This window comes from Gossypium arboreum, chromosome 7, assembly GCF_025698485.1.
Source record: "Gossypium arboreum isolate Shixiya-1 chromosome 7, ASM2569848v2, whole genome shotgun sequence".
In the NCBI taxonomy this organism is placed as follows: Eukaryota; Viridiplantae; Streptophyta; class Magnoliopsida; order Malvales; family Malvaceae; genus Gossypium; species Gossypium arboreum.
The window spans coordinates 59,981,831-60,004,787 of NC_069076.1; the positions used below are offsets into that span (position 1 = coordinate 59,981,831).

Consider the following 22,957-nt stretch of genomic DNA (forward strand, 5'->3'; position numbering starts at 1 on the left):
CCTTTATCACCATTTCAAGCATGTATCAAATTCTCTATCATAGCATACAAGTAAAGCACATAAATATAACTCACATTACATACACACACAAACATTCAATTAACATAATTACATGCTCAATTAGGTTACACGAACTTAACTCGACACTTGTTCGCGTAAAAAGTCTACTAATCTGAAACCTTTTCGTTTCATCGATCTAGCCTCGAATTAGTGTTGTCCAGATCTATATAAATCAATTTAACCATCAATTTCACACATTTCATTTTTAAATGGACTCAATTTACGTCTTAGGTAAAATTACCATTTTACCCCTAACTTTTCCATAAATTCAGATTTTGTCCCTATGCCCGGAAAATGAAACTTGTCCAAATTACTCCCTATTTCAAGCGTAACCAAAGGCCCATTAAAATTTTCCAGCACATGTATTCATAAAATTTTAGAATATTTCATCAAATTTTACAAGTTTCACTTTAGTCTCTAAATCATGTTTTCATCAAAAATCATTTTGTAAAAGTTGTTTATCTATTAATAATCATCCATTTTCTACCATGAATTTCTAATTTGTAGCATATACATCTGTAACCCTTTTTCATACCTTGATAACTTTTCAAATTAATCCCCCAAATAGAGAGATTAAGCTATCTTGGTTTCAAAAATACCAAAATTACTAAAAACGGTACAAGAAAACTTACCCAATTAAGCCTTGAAAGTTTCCCCACTCTCTCCTAGGGTTTCCATAGAAGTTCAGGTTGAAGATGAAAAAAATAAGATGATATTTTCTTTTATCATCTTTTAATTAATTTAATTATTTCAAATTCCAATTTAGTCCTTAACCTTTTCTAATTTTTCCATTGTTGAGTCACCAAGAATCTACATATTTTTCTTTAATGGTCTAATTACCATATAAGGACCTCTAGATTTGAATTCCATAGCTATTTAATCCACCTAGCTACTAGAATTCGACTTTTGCATTTTATAAGATTTAGTCCTTCTCGTAATTAAACATTTAATCAATAAAATTTTCGTATTAAAATTTTCACACGACATGTCTATTATAGTACGAGCCATATGATGAAATAAAAATAAACCTTATTTTTGGATCAAATTTGTGGTCCCAAAACCACTGTTCCGATTTCACCGAAAAATGGGTTGTTACAATCTTAACTCATGAGCATAGTGTTGTAGCAAGCCAAATTCCTCATGATTCCTAGCCATTTTCTCCTTCACTATTTTCTTCGCTCTATAACAACCACCAATGGTCACATTTACCTACATCTCAGAAGAACATCTTCTTGGAATTTCTCTCAGCTTATCACTGTATTTCAACTTGGTCCTCCTCTCTCACAATCTTTATGTTATTCATCTTCATCGAACCCAACCAAGCTTCCATGTCTATATGAGTCCCATACCTCAGTTTTATTCCCATCCTCCTCTTCTCCACTACTTGCAGCAGCAACATTATCCACTCCATCTGATGTTGCAAAATCATCAGCATATTCATCAGCAATATTATCTACTCCATCTAATGTTGCAAAATCAACAGCATATTCATCAGCAACAACTTCACTATCATTATCCTCTTCAACAATAGACCCTAAACTAATCTGTCCACCACTTTCTAAACCACCATACTCATCTACCTCAATACCAGTAGCAGACACACCCTCCCCATCAACTTGTACCCCTCCGACATCACCCTCTCCAACATATTATACTCTTTCCAAATCACATTCACCATTAGATTCTACCCATCCATCATCACCCTCCCCATCAACTTCTACCCTTTCAACATCACCCTCCCTAGCAGTCAACAGAAAAATTTTGTCTACAACTATAGGGTTATCAACCTCATGTTCAACATATAGGTCAATCTCATTAAACTTGACCCCAAAAGTCTAACATTACTATGATGGAAGTGTCATCATAAATCACCCTTAGATTATTTTGTAACCCTACTGTACCAGGCACTTGAAAATATATTAACATGACAGTGCTAAACCCTAACCCAATTTTCATTATTTTACATAATTCAACATAAGATATTGCGTCTGAGTCCTTTTTAAGCCTAATCACTTTCCCACCTACATATCTAATATATGGGTCCTTTAAAAAGTGCCCACCCACATGTAAAATAATATAATATTCCTCATCTGATGACATTTTCAAAGCATAAACAAACAATTTTCTAAGCAAAAAACATTACATCGGGACCACTTCTTTGAATACAATACAAAACAGTAACACATGTCTACCATTTTAATAACATCTTTTTGCTTAGGTAACATAAATCAACAACATTGGGACCACTGTCGAATTAGAAATCGACAAAACAAACCCTACATTGTGGCACTAAAATTGCAATAATAGATCACAAGTAACCATCTACATTTTTAGCAACAGTTTTATCAACAACATTGAGACCACTGTCGTATCAAAAATCGACAAAACAAACCCTACATTGTAGCACTGAAATTGAAATAATAAATCACAAATAACCATCTACATTTTTAACAACAGTTTTATCAACAACATTGAGACCACTATTGCATCACAAATAGACAGAACAAACCCTACATTGTGGCACTGAAATTGTAATAATAAATCACAAATAACCCTCTATAATTTTAACAATAGTTTTATAAACAACATTGAGACTACTGTCACATCACAAGTCGACAAAACAAACCCTACATTGTGGCACTGAAATTGCAATAATAAATCACAGATAACCATCTACAATTTGAACAACAGCTTTATCAACAACATCGAGACCATTGTTGCATTACAAATCGATAAAACAAACCCCACATTGTGGCATTGAAATTGCAATAATAAATGAAAAATAACCAACAAACCAAACCAGAAATGGAATTTATTTTCCCAATAAACCAAATAAGAAAGCACCTACCTTTCGATTTTGGGTTACTTAAACTACTCACGATTGTTGAAGCTTTCTCATTCCTAAAAGTTTTAACGATTCAATGATTTGGTTCATAAAATTTTTAAGGATTTCAAGAATATTTTGAAATGCTAATGATTTAGGGGTTTCAAGATTTTAGGGATTCAATGAAGATTTTGGATGATATGGATTTGGGGATTTTACGGTTTGGGGAGTTTGACAAGTTGGGGGTTTTAGAATTTAGGAAAAGAATTTTGAATTTTGGGGTTTGAGATTATTTAGGGATTTAGGACTTTTTTTGGTTTTATGTTTATTAAATTTGTTTAATTTTTTTGACATGTTAACGTTATTATTTAATTTTCTACCACGTCATCAGTCAACTGGAATGCCACATAGACCAATTTTTTTGACCGGCTGTTGACTAACGATCAGCTGACAATTATCATTTCAATTGGGTTGATGTCTAAAAAATTTGTTATGTTGAGGCTGAATTCAGAAAAAAAAAGGTTAGAGGCATACATCCAAAAGCCCGTAAAGGTTGAGCTTTTTTTTTCTTGCAATTATGCCTTATTTTTTTTATTAATTATTCAGATAAATAGAAAATAATTACATGTTTACTACAACATAGATACATTTCCTAATAGTAACATCTATAATATTGACCATTTAGGTCTCAAGTAAACTGTAACACCCTTAACCCATATCTGTCGCCGAAATAGGGTTACGAGGTATTACCGGACATATCGGAACCATTCACATTCATTTCATAATCAATATAGCATCAAAGTCACACATAATTATAGAATCCCTTACGTAGGTCAATGAGACCTTAAACATGCATTAGAAAAGGGTTGGGACTAAACCGAGCTCATACAAAATTTTTTGAAACTTAAACATTTTTCAAAGTTATAAAGGTCACACACCCATGGGAGTAGGTCGTGTGCCTCACACAACATTAGACACGCCCGTGTGTTTAAGCCGTGGCAAAACAGGGCATACACACTGACTTGTCCACACAGCCACAAGACACGCCCGTCTGCGAGGCTGTGTGAAAATGAGAGAGGCTACAGACTTCGGTCACATGGTTGACCACACACCCATGTGCCAGCCCGTGTACCACACACAATAGGTAGACACACCCTTGTGTCTAGGCCGTTCAAAACTGTAGGGTATACTGACTTTAATTCGTAGGGTGCCCTAGGGGACACACGAACGTGCAACATAACCGTGTGTCACACACAGCTGAGACATACTCCCGTGTCTCTACCTGTGTGGACAAAAACAGGTCATTTATAAGGCCAATTTACCAACCTAATTTTAGGTCCTCCCTACATGATTAAAACTAAACATTTTATACCAAATTCTCAACCAATTCACAATTAAAACATACATCATTCATGCCATTTCATTAACAAAAAATTTCATCCTTTTTAACCAATTCCAAACATACCAAAAACCACATAGCAAACTCATACATTCTAACATATCCTTATCTCAATATTTCACATCCAATCTCATGCCAAAATCATATCATTTCTATAACTAAATTACATTACCAACTTACCAAATTGACCATTTCTCACTAGGTCATATATATACACCAAACATATCATTTTTGCATCACATATCAAATATCAAAATCGAACCATAAGTTCAACCATAATCTAGCCATATCGCATGGCATGATATACACATTACTAAACATATTCATATACTTCCAGCCCATACATGCCATATACCATATTTACAACTCTCAAAATGGTACCAAAATAGATATCCGATACTGTGAATGAGTCGATGACGATCCCCAGATCTAAGCTAGCTTTATAACACTGTAAAATAGAGAACATTTCACATAGTAAGCTTTGAAGTTTAGTAAGTTCGCATCGAATAAAATCAAAAGTTTATATAATACGAAACATCAAATAATAACACTTAATAGTTCACAAATCATCCATCAATTCTATTCCATCACATTTTATATGTTCATACAATTTCATCAAGCTTCATACACATAGTATCATCTACCACATAGGTATCGTACATACCTGAACTTTCCTGTATTTATTTATTCCATTCTCACCTCTCGTTCAATACATTAATTCATTTGGAAGTCTTTCCATGCTTTTAAGAATTTGCACACTTAGTGCTTTAATGGTTAGCAGAAGCTGTAACGATCAAGCACACTTAATGCCACCTCGAAAAACCAAAGCTATCTCGGTATCGGACACTTAGTGCCTCATATAGCCAAGCTATTCCAATTCGCACACTTAGTGCTATTTATAGCCGAAGCTATTTTGAATCGCACACTTAGTGCCAAACATAGTCGATTTATCACCGTACTCAAACCATATTCAAATATATACTATTTATGCATTATCAAAGCATTAGAACATAATTGTAACATTACTTATCACGTACGAACTTACCTCGTACTCGGAATTGATAATTTGGATCGTTTACTCAATAACCTTCGATTTCCGTTGATCTAAATCCAAATTCCTCCTTTTTATGATCTATATGTATTCAAAATTAACCCTTTTATTCAAAAAATCATTCAATTCAATCCATATACACATATTTAGGGTATTTTACAAATTAGCCCTCATATTTTCATGTTTTAGCACTTTAGTCCCTACTTCATAAATTCACAAAATACACATAATTTCTTTATACACATATTAGGCCGAATATTCACTTAGCTCATATAAGCCCATATATTCCATTTAATTTACATTTTAGTCCCTCAATTTCTCATTTTCAAAATTTAGCCCAAATTACTCAAATTCATCAAAAATCCCAAGATAAAACAAGAAATCTAACACATATCTTTCATTTACTATCATCAAACTCTATAAAACTCACATTATCAATAATGGCATAACTCAAAATCATCATCAAAGTCAGAAATTGAGACATGGTCTTGATGGAATACTAAGCAACGATCACAAAAATGTAAAAATTATCAAAAACGGAATAAAACTCATACCTTAATCACCAATTTCTTAGCCGAAACCCTAAGAACTCTATTTTATTTTCTTTTTCTTTGATTTTTGACAAGGATGAATGAAAAATGGCCAATTTCATGCTTTTGTTTTATTTAATTAAGCTTATATAATCAAATTCCAAAATTACCTTTAATGAACATGCATTAAAAATCCACCAACTAAGGACATATTTGTCCATCCATTAAGCTAATGGTTTTATAACAATATAAGGACCCATATATATAAATACATACCAATTTGACACTTTAGGAAATAGAATACATCTTTTGTATTTTCTGCGATTAGGTCCTTTTATCTAATTGAGCTTACAAACAATCAAATTTTCATACGAAACTTTCACACATATCAATTCACATTTTATAGCCATAAAAAATAATATTAAAATATTTTTGGACTCGAATTTGTTGTCCCGAATCTTACTAGGGTCTAAACTGGGCTGTTACAATCTCCACATTAGGGATTTTCGTCCTTGAAAATCCTACCGTTGAACAGATTTGGATATTGTTGTCTCATAGCATCTTCAGGCTCCCATGTAGCTTCTTCAATACCATGTCGATGCCACATCACTTTAACTAACGGAATTTTCTTCTTTCGCAGTTCTTTAACCTCGTGAGCAAAGATACGAATCGATTCTTCATCATAGGTCATACCAGATTGAATTTCAATCTTAGACGGAGAAATTACATGCGAAGAATCAAATCTGTATCATTGAAGTATCAATACGTGAAATTCATTGTGAATCTTTTCTAACTCAAGTGGCAAAAACAATCAATAAGCAACTAGCCCGATGCCCTCGATAATCTTGTATGTCCCAATGAACCACGGACTCAATTTTCCTTTTCTGTCAAATCAAAGTACTTTCTTCCATGGGGACACTTTCAAAAACACTTTATCACCAATCTCAAATTCAATGTCTTTTCTTTTCAAATCTGCATATGATTTCTGACGATCGGAAGTTGTTTTTAGATTATTTCGGATCACTTTTACTTTCAGTTCAGTCTCTTTTATCAAATCAACCCTGTGTATCTTATTTTCACTGAGTTCTGACCAATAAAATGGTGTTCAAAATTTTCTACCATATAAGGCTTCATATGGTGCCATTTTAATTCTCGACTAATACGTGATATTCGCAACAGGTTTTAAAAATTTATAATTAATCGTTCTTGAAACTAACTTTTATCACGATGAAGGCAAGTATACCTATCGAACAATAGTATAGCTTTAGCAAGTCCGGATTGTCGAACCCAAAGGAACCAAGAGTACTAGTAACTACTTTCTTTTTATTATCTAGCCTAAAAATTAAGTGATTTGTTTATCTAAACTAATTAACTAAACTAAGGGTGTACAGAGATAAAATTAGGGAAAAGCTTTTGGGACTAAGGGTGTACAGAGATAAAATTAGGGAAAAGCTTTTGGGAAAACTCGATTCATTAAGACAATTCCCAAGGAAAAATCCACCTAGACTTCACTTGTTATTTGGCTCTAAATCAGACGATTTATTCATTTGACTTGATTCGTAGAAATCCCTTAGTGTTGATTAATTGAAATCTCTTTCTAATTAACACCTTAGTGTTGCATTAACTCAATCTGTGGAGTCCCTTATTAGGTTTCACCCTAATCCGGCAAAATCTTGTCACCCTATCTCTAGGCGTGCAATCAACTCCGCTTAATTATGACAAATTTACTCTTAGACAGGGACTTTTGCTCCTCTGAATAAGCGCATTAACTTGAATCAATATCCTGAAATATTAAAACAAGAATTAAGAACACATAATTAAGAACAAGTCAAATATTTATCATACAATTCAGATAATAATAACAAGATCTGTCTTAGGTTCTATTCCCCTTACGTATTTAGGGGGTTTAGTTCATAATTATGAAAGAAAACATCTCAAAATAATAAAGATAACAAAACATAAAGAAAAATCAAAACTTCTGAAGGAAATTGAAGGGAGATCTTTAGTCTTGACGATGAATCTGGCTTCTGAGATGGATCAATCGGCTTTCCTTGAGTAATTCCTTGCCTTCTAATTCGTGTGTCCCTTCTAATTGTCTCCTCAGGTATTTAAATAGACTTTAGAATGCTTAAAAGTCCTCAAGAGTGGCCTTTTTCTGAATAGATCTAAACTTGGGCTTGACAGGGATATGCCTGTGCGACACACCCGTGTGTGTTTCTTCAATCCGTGTTCAAGGCTGTTACATAAGCACGAGCGTGTGGTCTACTCGTGTAAGTTGTGCTTTAATTCTACCAAATGGACACGACCATGTGGCTTACCCGTGTGAGAAAGTCCAGGCCGTGTTGATTTCCCATGTTGGCCCATTTTCTTCGTTTTCGGCCTATTTCTCGTTCCTTTTACTCTATTGTGCTCACCTAAGTATAAAACATGAAATTAAAGAATTAGGATCACCGAATTCACCAATTCTAAGGAGAAATCATCCATAAATTTGCTAAGCATGGGATAAAAATATGTATAAATTACGGTTTATCAAATACCCCCACACTTAAGCGTTTGCTTCTCCTCAAGCAAAATCCTCAACTCACAATCAAAATAAATTCTTCTCAACTTATAAACCCTATCAATAATATCTCAAAATAAATCATAAGTAATCATACATTGAGAATTCATCTAGAAGAACATAAAAGTTTCAAACATTCCAAGTTGAGCCTTTTATCATGAAAACATAGGTGTCTTCCCTCATCTAAGTGATTACCTTGATTCAAAATATCACAAAGTTTAACTTTCTCACTAAAGATTCACTCAAATCACTTGAGGTATTTAAGGACAATAAATGAAGCACTTATTAGTCAATATGAAAAGTTATTACCATAGGCTTGCATGAAAATCACATCTCCACCACTATGTATTGAGATGATACATCAATCAAAAGGTCTTTAGAGGGTTGTAACGTGGCCATGGTTAGGGGTGTGGTTACAAGTTAAAAGAGAAGGTTAGAATCGAGATTAAATCGAGACATTGCCTAACTAGAAAAATAACTAATCATCAATTGCATACAAGTGAGCTTCTTTTCAGCATATGGAATTAAACACTTAAGCTAAAAAACAACGAATTACTACTAATATGTATGTATGTATGTATTTTTTTTAAGAACAAGTCAAATAACATAGGCTAGCTATCAAAAATAAAACACAGCTAAGCAATTTATTCAAATCAAATCTCGACAATAATAGGGATCAAATTAATTTAAAGGATTTCAACAATAATAGGTTATGGGTTAATATTGAGGGTAAATCAATTAATGGCTTGTTAAGCTCAATGGGGTTTACTAAGGGTTAATTATGAAGGTAGGCTTTTATAGAGTGAGTGGGTTAAACCTAAGTGCCTTTATCACCTTGACATATCAAATCAAATGGTGTTGTCTTGACATGCATAATCAAGCAAGTTCTAGAATTAAAAATCAAGATTGACGCACTCGAAGCAACAATAAAAGTGAGCATGAAAGAAATAATAGATGCTCTTAAAGGTTCAAAATCTCACAAAAATTATGGCTTTTTGATGTTAAACCTGTGAATTTCAACTTAAGATAATACCTGAACTGGGGGAAACAACCTAATTTTGTTTTAAAACTCAAAAATCAACTTATCATGCTTGATTATCTAATTCCTTAAAGTTTAAACCATCAATGCATGAATACCTATGTTTTAATTGAAGACATATCAATAAAGATCATAAATTAATCAAAATTCATTCTAATATTGAAATGAGAAGATCACATGAAAATAAGACAAAATTCAGGGATTCTTCTGATAAAGTTATAAACAACCCCCCACACTTAAGATGTACATTGCCCTCAATGTACAAAGTTAGATTTATTGAATTATATAGATATAAGATCATAAGATAGGGAAAGGAGTGAGACTTCCTGAATGATGAATGGAATCCTTGAATTGGAGTTATGGAGAATAATCGGATGAGGCGATGATGAGATTGGAGGAGGATACTCTGGTGGTGGTAGAGGGTAGGCTCCACAACCACAGTGTCCAGCAAAGAGTTTATCGTGGTGGTCGAGCAGGACATGGTAGTCGTGGAGAACCATTTCCAGCTTTGGAGCTCTTTATAACTGTGATAGAATCAGGAACTTCTTTTAGGAAATATAAAGAAGCATAATTACTCGTAAAGGAATAGCCGAATAAAAATTATAAAATCTCAAGATAAAATAAAAATAGTATTAAAGGGAAATAAAAAGTAATCTCAACATATAAATAAGGATAAAAATAAACTAAAATAAAATAAATAAAAATAATAGGTGTTTATGAAGAAATTGGGGGGGCACACGACCGTAGGGCACACCCGTGTGCCCTTATTTCAGCTCGTGCATTCCGTGGTTTTCAAAATTGGGCGTATTGGTGCACACGGCCATGTTGCATGGCCGTGTCATTCTTCATTCGCTTCTCCCACGCCTGTGTTGTTTTGATAGGCTCGACCACAATCGGTGGGCATAGGCGTGTTGCACGCCCGTGTTAATTTGGCAGGATTGTCCATCGCCATGTCGCACGGCCGTGGCAACCTATCGAATCCCATGTTAGGAAAACATTTTTTGCTCTATTTTCACACAGCTGTATCGCACGGCCGTGTTGCCTCCCGTGGTATGGGCACGGCCTGAGACACACCCGTTGCCTAGCCGTGTGGTTCTGGAAATCTTTTGTTCAGTGACTCAGTTAGTGAATTAAATGTTAAAAACTAAAATTTAAAGAAGTTAACACCGTTAGTGCCCGGGTTGCCTCCCGAGAAGCGCTTATTTAGAGTCTAAGCTCGACTTACCTCCCTTTTGCATAGTCATGGTGGTGCGAGGAGTTTACACTCCTCATTCCTGCTATCAATTTCATCAAAATAAGGTTTTAAATGAGTACTATTTACCTTAAAAGTGCCAAATTTGGGATGAATTACCTCGACTATATCGTATGGAAAAATGCTAAGTACCGTAAGAGGGATTGCTCCGTTAGGTTCAGAAGTGGAAATACGAGGGTCTGCTGCATCTAGTAGTACTTTGTCTCCAACCTTAAGTTGATTTGGTGAAATATTGAGCTCGTCATGGTGTGGTTTTGGTTTATCGTGTGTCCTTGGTTTATATGTTCGCCATTCATCTAGTTCCTTGATTTGCAGCCTTCGTTCTTTATAGATGGGTTCTTTGTTGTTACTTGAACAAGGCTTATGTGCGCTCTTAGAACATGTTTCCTATAAGAAAGGTTGTACCACAAGGTCAGTATTAATAAGATTACAAGCTTGAAGAGTAACTGAGTCATCACCCACACGAAGTGTGAGTTCACCTGTACCAACATCAATAACGGTTCTAGCAGTTGCTAAAAATGGCCTTCTTAGAATTAGAGCTGCGTCACTACCCTCTTCTATGTCTAGAACAACAAAATCGATTGGGAATATAAATTTATCAATTTTTACAAGTACATATTCAATAATACCTCTAGAAAATCTGATAGTTTTATCAGGTAACTGAATACTCATCCTAGTTTGTTTGGGTTTCCCAAGACCTAGTTGTTTAAACATTTTGTAGGGCATGACATTAATACTAGCCCTTAAATCAGCCAAATCATTTTAACATTTAAGCTACCAATTAAACAAGGAATCGTAAAACTCCCTGGATCTTTCAATTTGTTGGCCAGCTTGTTCTGTAGAATGGCTGAGCAGACTGCATTTAACTTTGCATGCGATGCCTCATCCAACTTCCATTTATTTGCTAAAAGCTTCTTTAAGAATTTGACTGCATTTGGCATCTGTGAAAGAGCTTCAATAAACAGTAAGTTAATGTGTAATTTCTTTAATAGTTTAAGGAATTTACCAAATTGTTCATCTATGTGGTCTTCCCTTATCACTTTAGGGTATGACACTTGTGGTTTGTACTCTTTACTTACCGATTTCTGCTCATTGTGGTCTACCTTTACTTACCACAATTCCTTGCCTCGGTTCTAGTTCAGGTTCAACTAACCCTTCCTCGTCTTGGATGGTAATTGCGTTGAGTTTTTCCCTTAGCTTAGATTTAGTGTTACTCGGTAGGCTACCTTGTGGTCATTCAGAAATCAATTTGGCGAGTTGTCCTATTTGAGTTTTGAGCCCTTGGATCAACGCCTATTGGTTCTTAAGTTCTGTTTCGGTATTTTGGAAGTGAGTTTTCGACACCGAGATAAAATTTGTTAGCATCTCCTCAAGGTTTGGCTTCTTTTCCTATTGGTAAGGTGGTTGTTGAAAAGCCGGAGGATATTGTGGCCTTTGATTTCCTTGACCACCCCATGAGAAATTGGGATGGTTCCTCCAACCTGCATTGTAGGTATTACTGTATGGGATATTTTGAGATCTAGAGTTATTGTTACCTATGTATTTGTAAGCATCCTCAGGTGTCTTATTATTGATAGTTCCACCAGTCGCTGCGTCAACCATCTTTCTTGTTGAAGTATTTAGGCCATCGTGAAAAGTTTGAACCTGTAGCCAGAGTGGTAACCCATGGTGAGGGCACCTTCTCAACAGATCCTTATATCTCTCCCATGCATCGTAGAGTGTTTCTAGATCCATCTGCACAAAAGAAGAGATATCATTCCTTAATTTGGCCGTTTTAGCGAGCGAAAAATATTTTAGTAAAAACTTTTCGGTCATTTGTTCCCAAGTAGTGATTGATCCTTGTGGTAACGAGTTCAACCACTGTTTAGCCTTATTCCTTAATGAAAAGGGAAATAACCGAAAGCATATGGCGTCGTCAGAAATGCCATTGATTTTAAATGTGTCACAAAACTCCAGAAAATTTCCAAGTGATTGTTTGGATCCTCATCCTGCAGACCATCAAACTGAACAAATTGTTGTATCATTTGAATCGTGCTAGGTTTTAGTTCAAAATTATTTGTAGCAATAGCAAGCCTAACTATACTTGACTCAGTTCCTGTTAAATTCGGTTTAGCATAATCATACATAGTGCACGGAGCAGGATTCTGATTTACTGGATCAGCAGCAATCGCAGGAGGTATTGGATTTTCCTGATTTTCAGCCATCTCTTCGGTTGTGGTTTGAATATCATCCTCTTACTCTTCCTCTGTGTATCTTAAGCTTCGCCTTATTTCTCTTCGGTTTCTACGAGCTGTGCAATCGATCTCACTATCAAAAAGTAATGGTCCGGACGGGTTTCTTCTGGTCATAAACTAGAAAAACCTGTTAGAAAATAAAATAAAAGTTAGAAAAGTGGAATTAAACTAAAATAAATTGCAATAAAAGTAAAATGGCTAAAGTAATAAAAATTTAGTGTTCCTAATATCTTAAGTTCCCCGGCAACGGCGCCAAAAACTTGATACATGATATTCGCGTTAGGTTTTAAAAATTTATAATTAATCATTCTTGAAACTAACTATTATCATGATGAAGGCAAGTGTACCTATCGAACAGTAGTATAGCTTTAGCAAGACGGGATTGTCGAACCCAAAGAATCCAAGAGTACTAGTAATTACTTTCTTTTTATTATCTAGCCTAAAAATTAAGGGATTTGTTTATCTAAACTAATTAACTAAACTAAGGGTGCACAGAGAGAAAATTGGGGAAAAGCTTTTGGGAAAACTCGATTCATTAAGACAATACCCAAGGAAAAATCCACCTAGACTTCACTTGTTATTTGGCTCTAAACTAGACTATTTATTCATTTGACTTGATCCGTAAAAATCCCTAAGTTATATTATTATCTCACTTGAGACTAAAAACGTCTAACCCTAGGTTGATTAATTGAAATATCTTTCTAATTAACACCTTAGTGTTGCATTAACTCAATCTATGGACTCCCTTATTAGGTTTCACCCTAATCTGGTAAAATCTTGTCACCCTATCTCTAGGTGTGCAATCCACTCTGTTTAATTATGACAAATTTACTCTTAGACAGAGACTTTTGCTCCCTTGAATAAGCGCATTAACTTGAATCAATATTCTGGAATAATAAAATAAGAATTAAGAACACATAATTAAGAACAAGTCAAATATTTATCATACAATTCAGATAATAATAACAAGATCCGTCTTGGGTTTCATTCCCCTTACGTATTTAGGAGGTTTAGTTCATAATTATGAAAGAAAACATCTCAAAAGAATAAAGATAATAAAAGATAAAGAACACCCAAAAATTCTGAAGAAAATTGAAGGTAGATCTTCAGTCTTGACGATGAATCCGACTTCTGAGATGGATCAATCGGCTTTCCTTGAGTAATTCCTTGCCTCCTACATTGTGTGTCCCTTCTAATTGCCTCCTCAGGTGTTTAAATAGGCTTTAGAATGATTAAAAGCCCTCAAGAGTGGCCTTTTCTGAATAAAACTAAACTTGGGCTTGATAGGGACACGCCCGTGTATGATTTCTTCAATTTTTGTTCAAGGCTGTTACATAGGCACGGGCGTGTGGTCTACCCGTGTAAGTCATGCTTCGATTCTGCCAAATGGACACGATCGTGTGGCTTACCTGTGCGAGGAAGTCTAGGCTATGTTGATTTCCCATGCTGGCCCATTTTTTCCGTTTTCAGCCTATTTCTCGTTCCTTTTACTCTCTTGTGCTCACCTAAGTATAAAACATGAAATTAAAGAATTAGGAGCATCGAATTCACCAAGTCTAAGGAGAAATCATCCATAAATGTGCTAAGCATGGGATAAAAATATGTATAAATTACGATTTATCATCGACTAAAAACTATTATTATAAGCAAATTCAACTAATGGTAGATATTGTTCCTACGTACCTTCAAATTCAAGAATACAACATCTCAACATATCCTCGAGAATATGAATAATCCGCTTGGATTGACCATCCGTTTGCAGGTGAAAAGCAGTACTGAAGTGTAATTTCATACCTAAAGCCTCTTGTAGTTTCTTCCAGAATTGCAAAATAAATCTCGAGTCTTTATCTGACACCATAGATAATGGCACACCGTGCAATCTCACAATATCAAAAATGTATAGCTCAGCTAATTTATCAAGCGAGTATTTAGATCGTATCGTAATTAAATAAGTTAAATTCATCAATCGGTCAACCACATCCCAGATAGCATCTTTCTTTCGTGGAGATAGGGGCAAACCTGAAACAAAATCTATCGTCACTTGATCACGAGGTTTTATGATAGGTTTTAAATATTTATAATTACTTGTTCTTGAACTAACTATTATCGTGATGTAGGCAAGTGTACCTATCGAACAGTAGTATAGTTTTAGCAAGACCAGATTGTGGAACCCAAAGGAACCAAAAGTACTAGTGATGACTGTCTTTTTATTATCTAGCCTAAGAGTAAAGTGGTTTCTGTTTTAACCAACTAATTATCTAAACTAAGAACGCACAGAGAATGGAATTAGGAAATTGCTTTTGGAAAAATTAATTAAATGAAGACAATGCTTAAGGAATAATCCACCTAGACTGTATTTGTTATTCTGGCTCTGAATCGGATGATCTATTCATTTAACTTGTTCTGTAGAGATCCCTAAATTATGTTATTATCCCTATTCAAGACTAATAACGTCTAATCCCTGGATTGAATAACCAAGACCTTTCTCTAATTAACACTCTAGGGTTTCATTAACTCGATCTATGGATCCCCTTATTAGGTTTCACCCTAATCCGGCAAAATCTTGTCACCCTATGTGTAGGCGCACAATAAACTCCACTTAATTATGACAAATGTACTCTTAAACAGGGTCTATTCCTCCTCTGAATAAGAGCTTATCTTGAATTGATATCCTGGGATATCAAAACAAGAATTAAGAACACATAATTAAGAACAAATCAAATATTTATCATACAATTCAGAAAATAATAACAAGATTCATCTTAGGTTTCATTCCCCTTAGGTATTTAGGGGATTTAGTTCATAACTAAATAAGAAAACATCTCAGAATGATAAAGAATACAAAACATAAAGAAAACCCAAAACTCCTGAAAGGAAATTGAGGAGAGATCATCAGTCTTGATGATGAATCCTGCTTCTAAGATGAATCAATCAGCTTCCTTGGAGTAATTCCTTACTCCTCCCCTCTCCGTCCTGTTTTCTTCCTTCTCTAGGGTGTATTTTTAGGCTTTAGAATGCCTAAAAGCCCTCCAAATTAGCCTTTTTCGAATTAGACTCAACTTGGGCTCGGCAGAGACACGCCCGTGTGACATGCCCATGTGCGATTACTTCAAGCCGTGCTCAAGCCTGCCAAATTGACACGGCCGTGTGGTCTGCCCGTGTGAGGAGGTCCAAGCCGTGTTGATTTCGTACTTTGGCCCATTTTCTCTGTTTTTGGCCCGTTTCTCGTTCCTTTCGCTCTCCTATGCTCTCCTAAGTGTAAAACATGAAATTAAAGCATTAGGAGCATTGAATTCACCAATTCTAATGGAAAATAATCCACAAAAGGCATTAAACATGGGGGAAAAATATGTATAAATTACGGTTTATCAAATACCCCTACACTTAAGCATTTTCTTGTCCTCATGCAAAATTCTCAACTCATAATCAAAATAAATTCTTCTCAACTTATAATTTCTATTGATAATATCTCAGAATAATCCATAGGCAATCATACATTGAGAATTCAACTAAAAGAACATAAAAGTTTCAAACATTCCAAGTTGAGTATTTAATCATGCAAACATAGGTGTCTCTCATCATTTAAGTAATTACCTTTGATTCAAAATACCACAGAGTTTCACATCCTCACTACAGATTCACTTAAATCACTCGAGGTGTTTAAGGATAATAAATGAAGCACTCAATAGTCAATAATGAAAAGTCATTACCATAGGCTTGCATGAAAATCAAATCTCCAGCACTATAATTTAAGATGATACATCAATCAAAAGGTCTTTAGAAGGTTGTAATGAGGTTTGGTTAGGGGGTGTGGTCACAAGCCGAAAGAAAGGGTTAGAATCAAGATTAAATTGAAAAATTACCTAACTAAAAAAAGAGTTCATCATCACTTGCGTACAACAGAGCTTCTTCTCAGACTAAGGAAATTAACTTCTGAAGCTTACAAACAGAAGATCACTACTAATATGTAAACATGTTTTTTTTTTAAAAAAAACAAGTCAAATTACAGAGTAGAATAAAACATAGCTAAGTAACTATTTCAATTCAAATCTTGAAAAAAATTGGGCTTAAATTAATTTAGGGGATTTCAACAATAATGGGTTAAAGGTTAATATTAAAGGTAATACAAGAAATGGCTTGTTAGGCTCAAGGGGGTTCACTAGGGGTTAATTGTGGAGATAGGCTTTTCATGGCATGAGTGGGTTAATCCTAAGTGCCTTAATCATTTTTTACATATCAAATCAAATGGTGCGGTCTCAACACGAATAATCAAGCAAGTTCTAGAATAACAGTTCACTACTGACGCACTCAAAGCGATAATAAAAGTGAGCATGAAAGAATTAATAGATGCTCAAAAGGCTCAAAAATCTCACAAAAATTATGGCTTTTTGATGTTTAAAACTTGTGAATCCCAACTCAAAGTAATACCTAAATTTTGGGGAAACAACCTATGATTTAAATTCTTAAAAATCAACTTATCATGCTTGATTCTTTTATGTCTTAAAGTTTAAACAATCAATGCATAATTTCCTATGTTTTAATTCAAGATATATCAATCAAACTCATAAATCAATTAAATTTATCCTAAATATGATATGAAAGCTTTTCAAGAGAACAAGGCAATCATTCAGGGATTTTTTTGATAATGAAATAAATACCCCCCACACTTAAGATGTACATTGCCCTCACTGTACAAAGATAGATATTAGAGTATAAAAATAAGATTGGGGGAGAAGTGAAACTTCCTGTATGATGAATTCCTCGAACCAGAGTTCTAGAGAGTAATCGGTTCGAGAGTGGATGAGGATACTCCGGTGGTCGTAGATGTTCATTAGGCCATAAGTCCTGGGCCAAAAGGATATTATCTCTAGTGGTAGCTATGGTCGTGGGCAAGCAGGACATGGCAGTCATGGAGAACTTTTCCCGGTGGAGTTTTAGTTCCTATGTGATGATGAGCTTAAGAGCTCTATATAACTGTGATACAATCAGGAACTTTTTAGGGGATATTAGGAAAAATAATTACTCAATAAGAAATAACCGAAATTAATAATTAAAAATAAAATTTCAAAAATCTAATAAAAATAAAAAGTAGTTTTAATAAAAATTAAAAACATAAAATAATAAATAAATGTTTTTAAACATCTTCATCGCTGGATGGTTCGCTAGGTGGGACTGGCGATGAGATGTGGAGGTGCTGACAAATCTACTGTAGAGTAGCATCAATGTTGTCAAATCATTGAAAATACTACTGCTCAAATCGAGTGAGGCACTTAGAGATGTCAACATATGAAGCCGCCGCATGAACTAGATGAAAGGGTGGTGGTGGCTGAGTTGGTGGATCCTCGTGCTGTGGGGGGACATCATCAGGAATGTCCTTGTAGGCCTCCTCCTCGGTAGATTGGGCGAGACGGTATTGGGGAGGGTAGGTTCCTCGGCGCCTCTCAATCATCCTTATGCTAAGCATGCTCAAGATACCTTGTGGAGACATCTGGAAAATAAGGGTGAGGGATGATTCTTGGGCCACGGTGTTAAGGAGCCCGAAGTGTAGTACCAGTCGAGTTACGTAGGGGCCAATGGAGATGACCCCCTTCCTATGTCGCTCTATCTGGTGCTGAATCATGAGGGCGATGAAATAAGAAAGGTCGATGACGTGCCCGTGCGACATGCACCATAAGAAGTAGACGTCGTGAGTGTTGACGACGCCAGTGTTTTCTCACCTCCCTATAATCGTGTGAGCCAAAATGGTGTGTAGGTACCTCAGGGATGGTGAGAGAACTGATGCCTTAGAGCGGCTAGGATTGTAGGAGGCTACGCCAGGGGCCAAAGTGTGCCAGCACTTCGAGGGAGAGAAATGTATGTCGCGAGTGAGAGCATCTAAGTCATTCTCTTCCTTGAACTCCTCCGTATATAAACCCAGTGCTATACCGAATTCTGGGATGCTGAGCTGGCGGACTAATCCGCCAAGGCAAAATTGCACCATGCCGGGATTATCGTAGTTTGTCATTACGGTCTAGAGATGGAACGTTGAGCATAGTTCCATTATGAGCTCGAGGTATGTTGGTTCGATGATCCCAAAGAACAGCTCCTAAGGGTCGGTGGTTAAGAGGGCCCGAATTGTATAAGTCAACTGAACTTGTTCTACAGCAGCCCAATCGATGCAACAGCCCGCAATTAAAGGTCGAGCCCGAAGTATCTGGAAAAGTTCTTCTTGGGGCCCACGGGGAAACTGTAGGAGGGGGTGATGAATTTCTGCAGTTGGACCCGCAGAAGATGACGCCCTTCATTTCTTGGAAGCGAGACATGACCTTTTACCACGTGAAAATGATATGGTACCTACGATTAAAATCATCAAGTGATCTTGATGAGTGGTCAAAGTAAAACGAAGTCAAATCTTAAAAATCATAATTTCAAGCCTCAACTACTAAAACTAACTAAAAACGATAAGTTCAATGGTATACTTTTGTGGCACTAGCATGGTGATATAAGTAAAATGGCAAAGAATGGAATGCATATTACTATATGAATAAATAGTACTGTCAATACAAAAGGCATGATTATTTCAACTATCCTAACCATGGATATTCATTTCTAACTAATTAAATGGAGTAGATAAATCATGTAATGAGTAGGAATTTGAACATGAAAAAGATGATGACTTGTCCTATAATTGAAATTTGTGTGATAGAAAGATAAAAATGACATGAAAAATATAGACTACTAAGATAAATAGCATTATAAATGAGTGTAATTAAAGGGGAAAGAGTAAACAAATGCTAGAAAGGGGAAAATGGACATCAAAAATGAAGTTAGAGGCGGCGCACAGGCGTGGCAGGGAGGCTGTGTGAACTTACAGCAACTAGGGTTTGGGTTTTTGAATGGGGAAGAAAGTGAATAGTGCAGGGTATTTATAGATTTTGGGCCACACGGCCATGGCACATGCTCGTGTTCCTTAATTCTTGCCCTTTTTCACATTTTTCTTATTTCGGTGCATCTAAAAGTCGTCCCACGCCCGTGTACCTCAGGCGTATGGGTTCACATGGCCGTATCGCACGATCGTGTCTAGTTTCATCTGTTTCTCTCGTGCCCGTGTCAGAAATCCCCACGCTCGTGTCAATCTAACAAGTTCGACCACGGGTGTGAGACACGCCCGTGGTAGTTTCTTAGTTTCAACCACGGGTCTTCTACATGGGAGTGTCGCACACCCATATTGTTTTGGCAAGCTCGACCACGGCCATGTCGCACGGCTGTGGCGTTTTATCGTAGCCGTGTTTAGGGAAATCCTTTCCCTATTTTCACATGGCCATAAGCACGCCCGTGTGCTTGACCGTGTCTATGTGGAAAACCTATATTCGAGAGCTCCGTTAGTAAGTTAGATGCTGAAGACTAAATTTTTAAATAAGTTAATACAATTAATGCTCGGGTTGCCTTCCGAGAAGCGCTTATTTATAGTCTAAGCTTGACTTACCTCTCCGTTGAATAATCATGGTGGTTTGAGAAGTTTATACTCCTCATCCTGTCATCAATCTCATCAAAATAAGGTTTTAAACGGGTGTTGTTTACCTTAAAAGTGCCAAACTTGGGGTGCCTTACCTCGACCGTACCGAATGGGAAGATACTAAATACCGTAAGAAGGATTTCTTCATTCGGTGTGGCAGCAGAAATGTGGGGATCTGAGGCATCTAATAAGACTCTATCTCTAATTTTAAGTTGATTTGGTAAGGTATTGAGCTTGTTCTATCGTAGATTCGATTTGTCGAGTGTTCTTGGGTTATGCGTCTGCCATTCATCGAGTTCCTCGATTTGTAATCTTCAATCTTCATGAACAGGTCCTCTACTATTGCTTGAGAATGGCTCGTGTACTTCCTTCAAACTCATTTCCTGTAGAGTAGGTTGTACCATATTGTCAGTTCTAGGAGAATGGGTTAAACGATCACCTTCAATTCCCGATGTGTTGCCAGAATTGCGAGCTTGAAGGGTGATTGTTTCGTCTCCCACAGAGTGTGAGTTCACCTGTGCCAACATCAATAATCGTTTTAGCAGTTGCTAAAAAGGGCCTTCCTAGAATTAAAGGAATGTTGCTATCCTCCTCTATGTCTAAAACGATGAAGTCAACGGGAAATATAAATTTATCGATTTTTACTAGCACATCTTCAATAATACCCCTAGGAAATCTTATAGTTTTATCTGCTAGTTGAATGCTCATCCTAGTCTATTTGGGTTTCCCAAGACCTAGTTGCTTAAACATTTTATAAGGCATGACGTTGATACTATCCCCTAAATCAGCTAATGCATTATTAACATCTAAACTACCAATTAAGCAAGGAATCGTAAAACTCCCTGGATCTTTTAGTTTGTTCGATAGCTTATTTTTTAGAATAGCTGAGCACATTGCGCTTAGCTCCACATGCGACGCCTCGTCCAACTTCCGTTTATTTGCTAAAAGCTCTTTTAAGAATTTCATTGCGTTTGGCATCTGTGATAGGGCTTCAATAAAGGTAAGTTAATATGTAATTTTTTTTAAAAGTTTAAGGAATTTACCAAATTGTTCATCTGAGTGGTCTTTCCTTGTCGCGTTAGGGTATGGCACATGAGGTTTATATTCGACATTCACCATTTTGTTTTTATTGTTATCTACCTCATCCTGACCTTTGTTTACCATAGTTTCTTGCCTCGATTCTGGTTCAGGCTCAACAACTCCTTCTTCATCTTGAATATTAATTGCGTTGAGTTGTTCCCTTGGGTTGGGTTCAGTATTACTTGGCAAGCTACCTTGTGGTCATTCAGAAATTAGTTTGGAAAGCCGGCTTATATGAGTTTCAAGCCCTTGGATCGACGCTTGCTGATTTTTAAGTGCTGTCTCGGTGTTCTGGAAACGAGTTTCTGGCACCGAAATAAACTTTGAGAGCATCTCTTTAAGGTTTGGCTTCTTGTCCTGTTGGTAGGGTGGTTATTGGTAGCCTAGAGGTGGTTGTGGTCTTTGATTTCCTTGACCGCTCCATGAGAAATTGGGGTGGTTCCTCTAACCTGCTTGTAAATGTTACTATATGGATTGTTTTGAGGTCGAGGATTATTACCCATGTAGTTTAATTGCCCGTTATCCATGTTGTGGCCATAAGGTTGGTATTCTGAATGGCTTGTTCCATCTCCACTTGCTTCATACAGCATTACTGGGTGAACCTACGAAGAACTAAGAAAACCATCAATCTTTTTATTTAAGAGTTCTACCTAATTAGAGAGCATGGTGACTGAATCAATGTTGTAAACATCGGCTATTTTCGTTGGCTTTGTCCTCATGACTTGCCACTGGTAGTTATTCAATGACATCTCCTCTATAAACTCATAGGCATCTTCAGGCGTTTTATTATTGATGGTTCCGCCAGCAGCTGTGTCAACCATTTGTCGAGTCGAAGGATTCAGGCCATTATGGAACGTTTGAACCTGTAGCCAAAGCGGTAACCCATGGTGAGGGCACCTTCTCAAAAGGTCCTTGTATCTCTCCCATGCATCATAGAGTGTTTCTAAATCCATCTGCACAAAAGAAGAGATATCATTACGTAATTTAGCTATTTTAGCCGGCGGAAAATATTTTAGTAAAAATTTTTCGGTCATTTGTTCCCATGTAGTAATTGACCCTTGTGGTAACGAGTTCAACCACTGTTTAGCTTTGTTCCTCAATGAAAAAGGGAATAACCGAAGACGAATGGCATCATCAGAGACACTATTAATTTTAAATGTGTCGCATAGTTCTAAGAAGTTGGCTAAATGAGCATTGGGATCCTCATCCTGCAAACCATCAAACTGAACAAATTGTTGTATCATTTGAATAGTGTTAGGTTTTAATTCAAAAGTATTTGCAGCTACAGCAGGTCTAACGATGCTCGATTCAGTTCCTGTTAAAGAAGGTTTAACATAATCATACATAGTGTGTGGAGCAGAATTTTGATTAACCGCAATTGAAGGAGGTAGCTGATTACCTTGGTTTTCAGCCATCCATTCGGTTGGGGGTTG

The 22,957-nt window shown here is 36.2% G+C and overlaps 2 non-coding genes across 2 annotated transcripts; both read left to right on the plus strand.

Annotated features, from left to right (window-relative positions):
* Window positions 1–12,375: 12,375 nt before the first annotated feature.
* On the plus strand, window positions 12,376–12,482 carry LOC128295834 (small nucleolar RNA R71). Its single transcript, XR_008286383.1, has one exon. It is a non-coding gene; the product is annotated as a small nucleolar RNA R71 (small nucleolar RNA).
* Window positions 12,483–22,403: 9,921 nt separating this feature from the next.
* Window positions 22,404–22,510, plus strand: LOC128295860 (small nucleolar RNA R71). Its single transcript, XR_008286409.1, has one exon. It is a non-coding gene; the product is annotated as a small nucleolar RNA R71 (small nucleolar RNA).
* The last annotated feature ends 447 nt before the right edge of the window (window positions 22,511–22,957 follow it).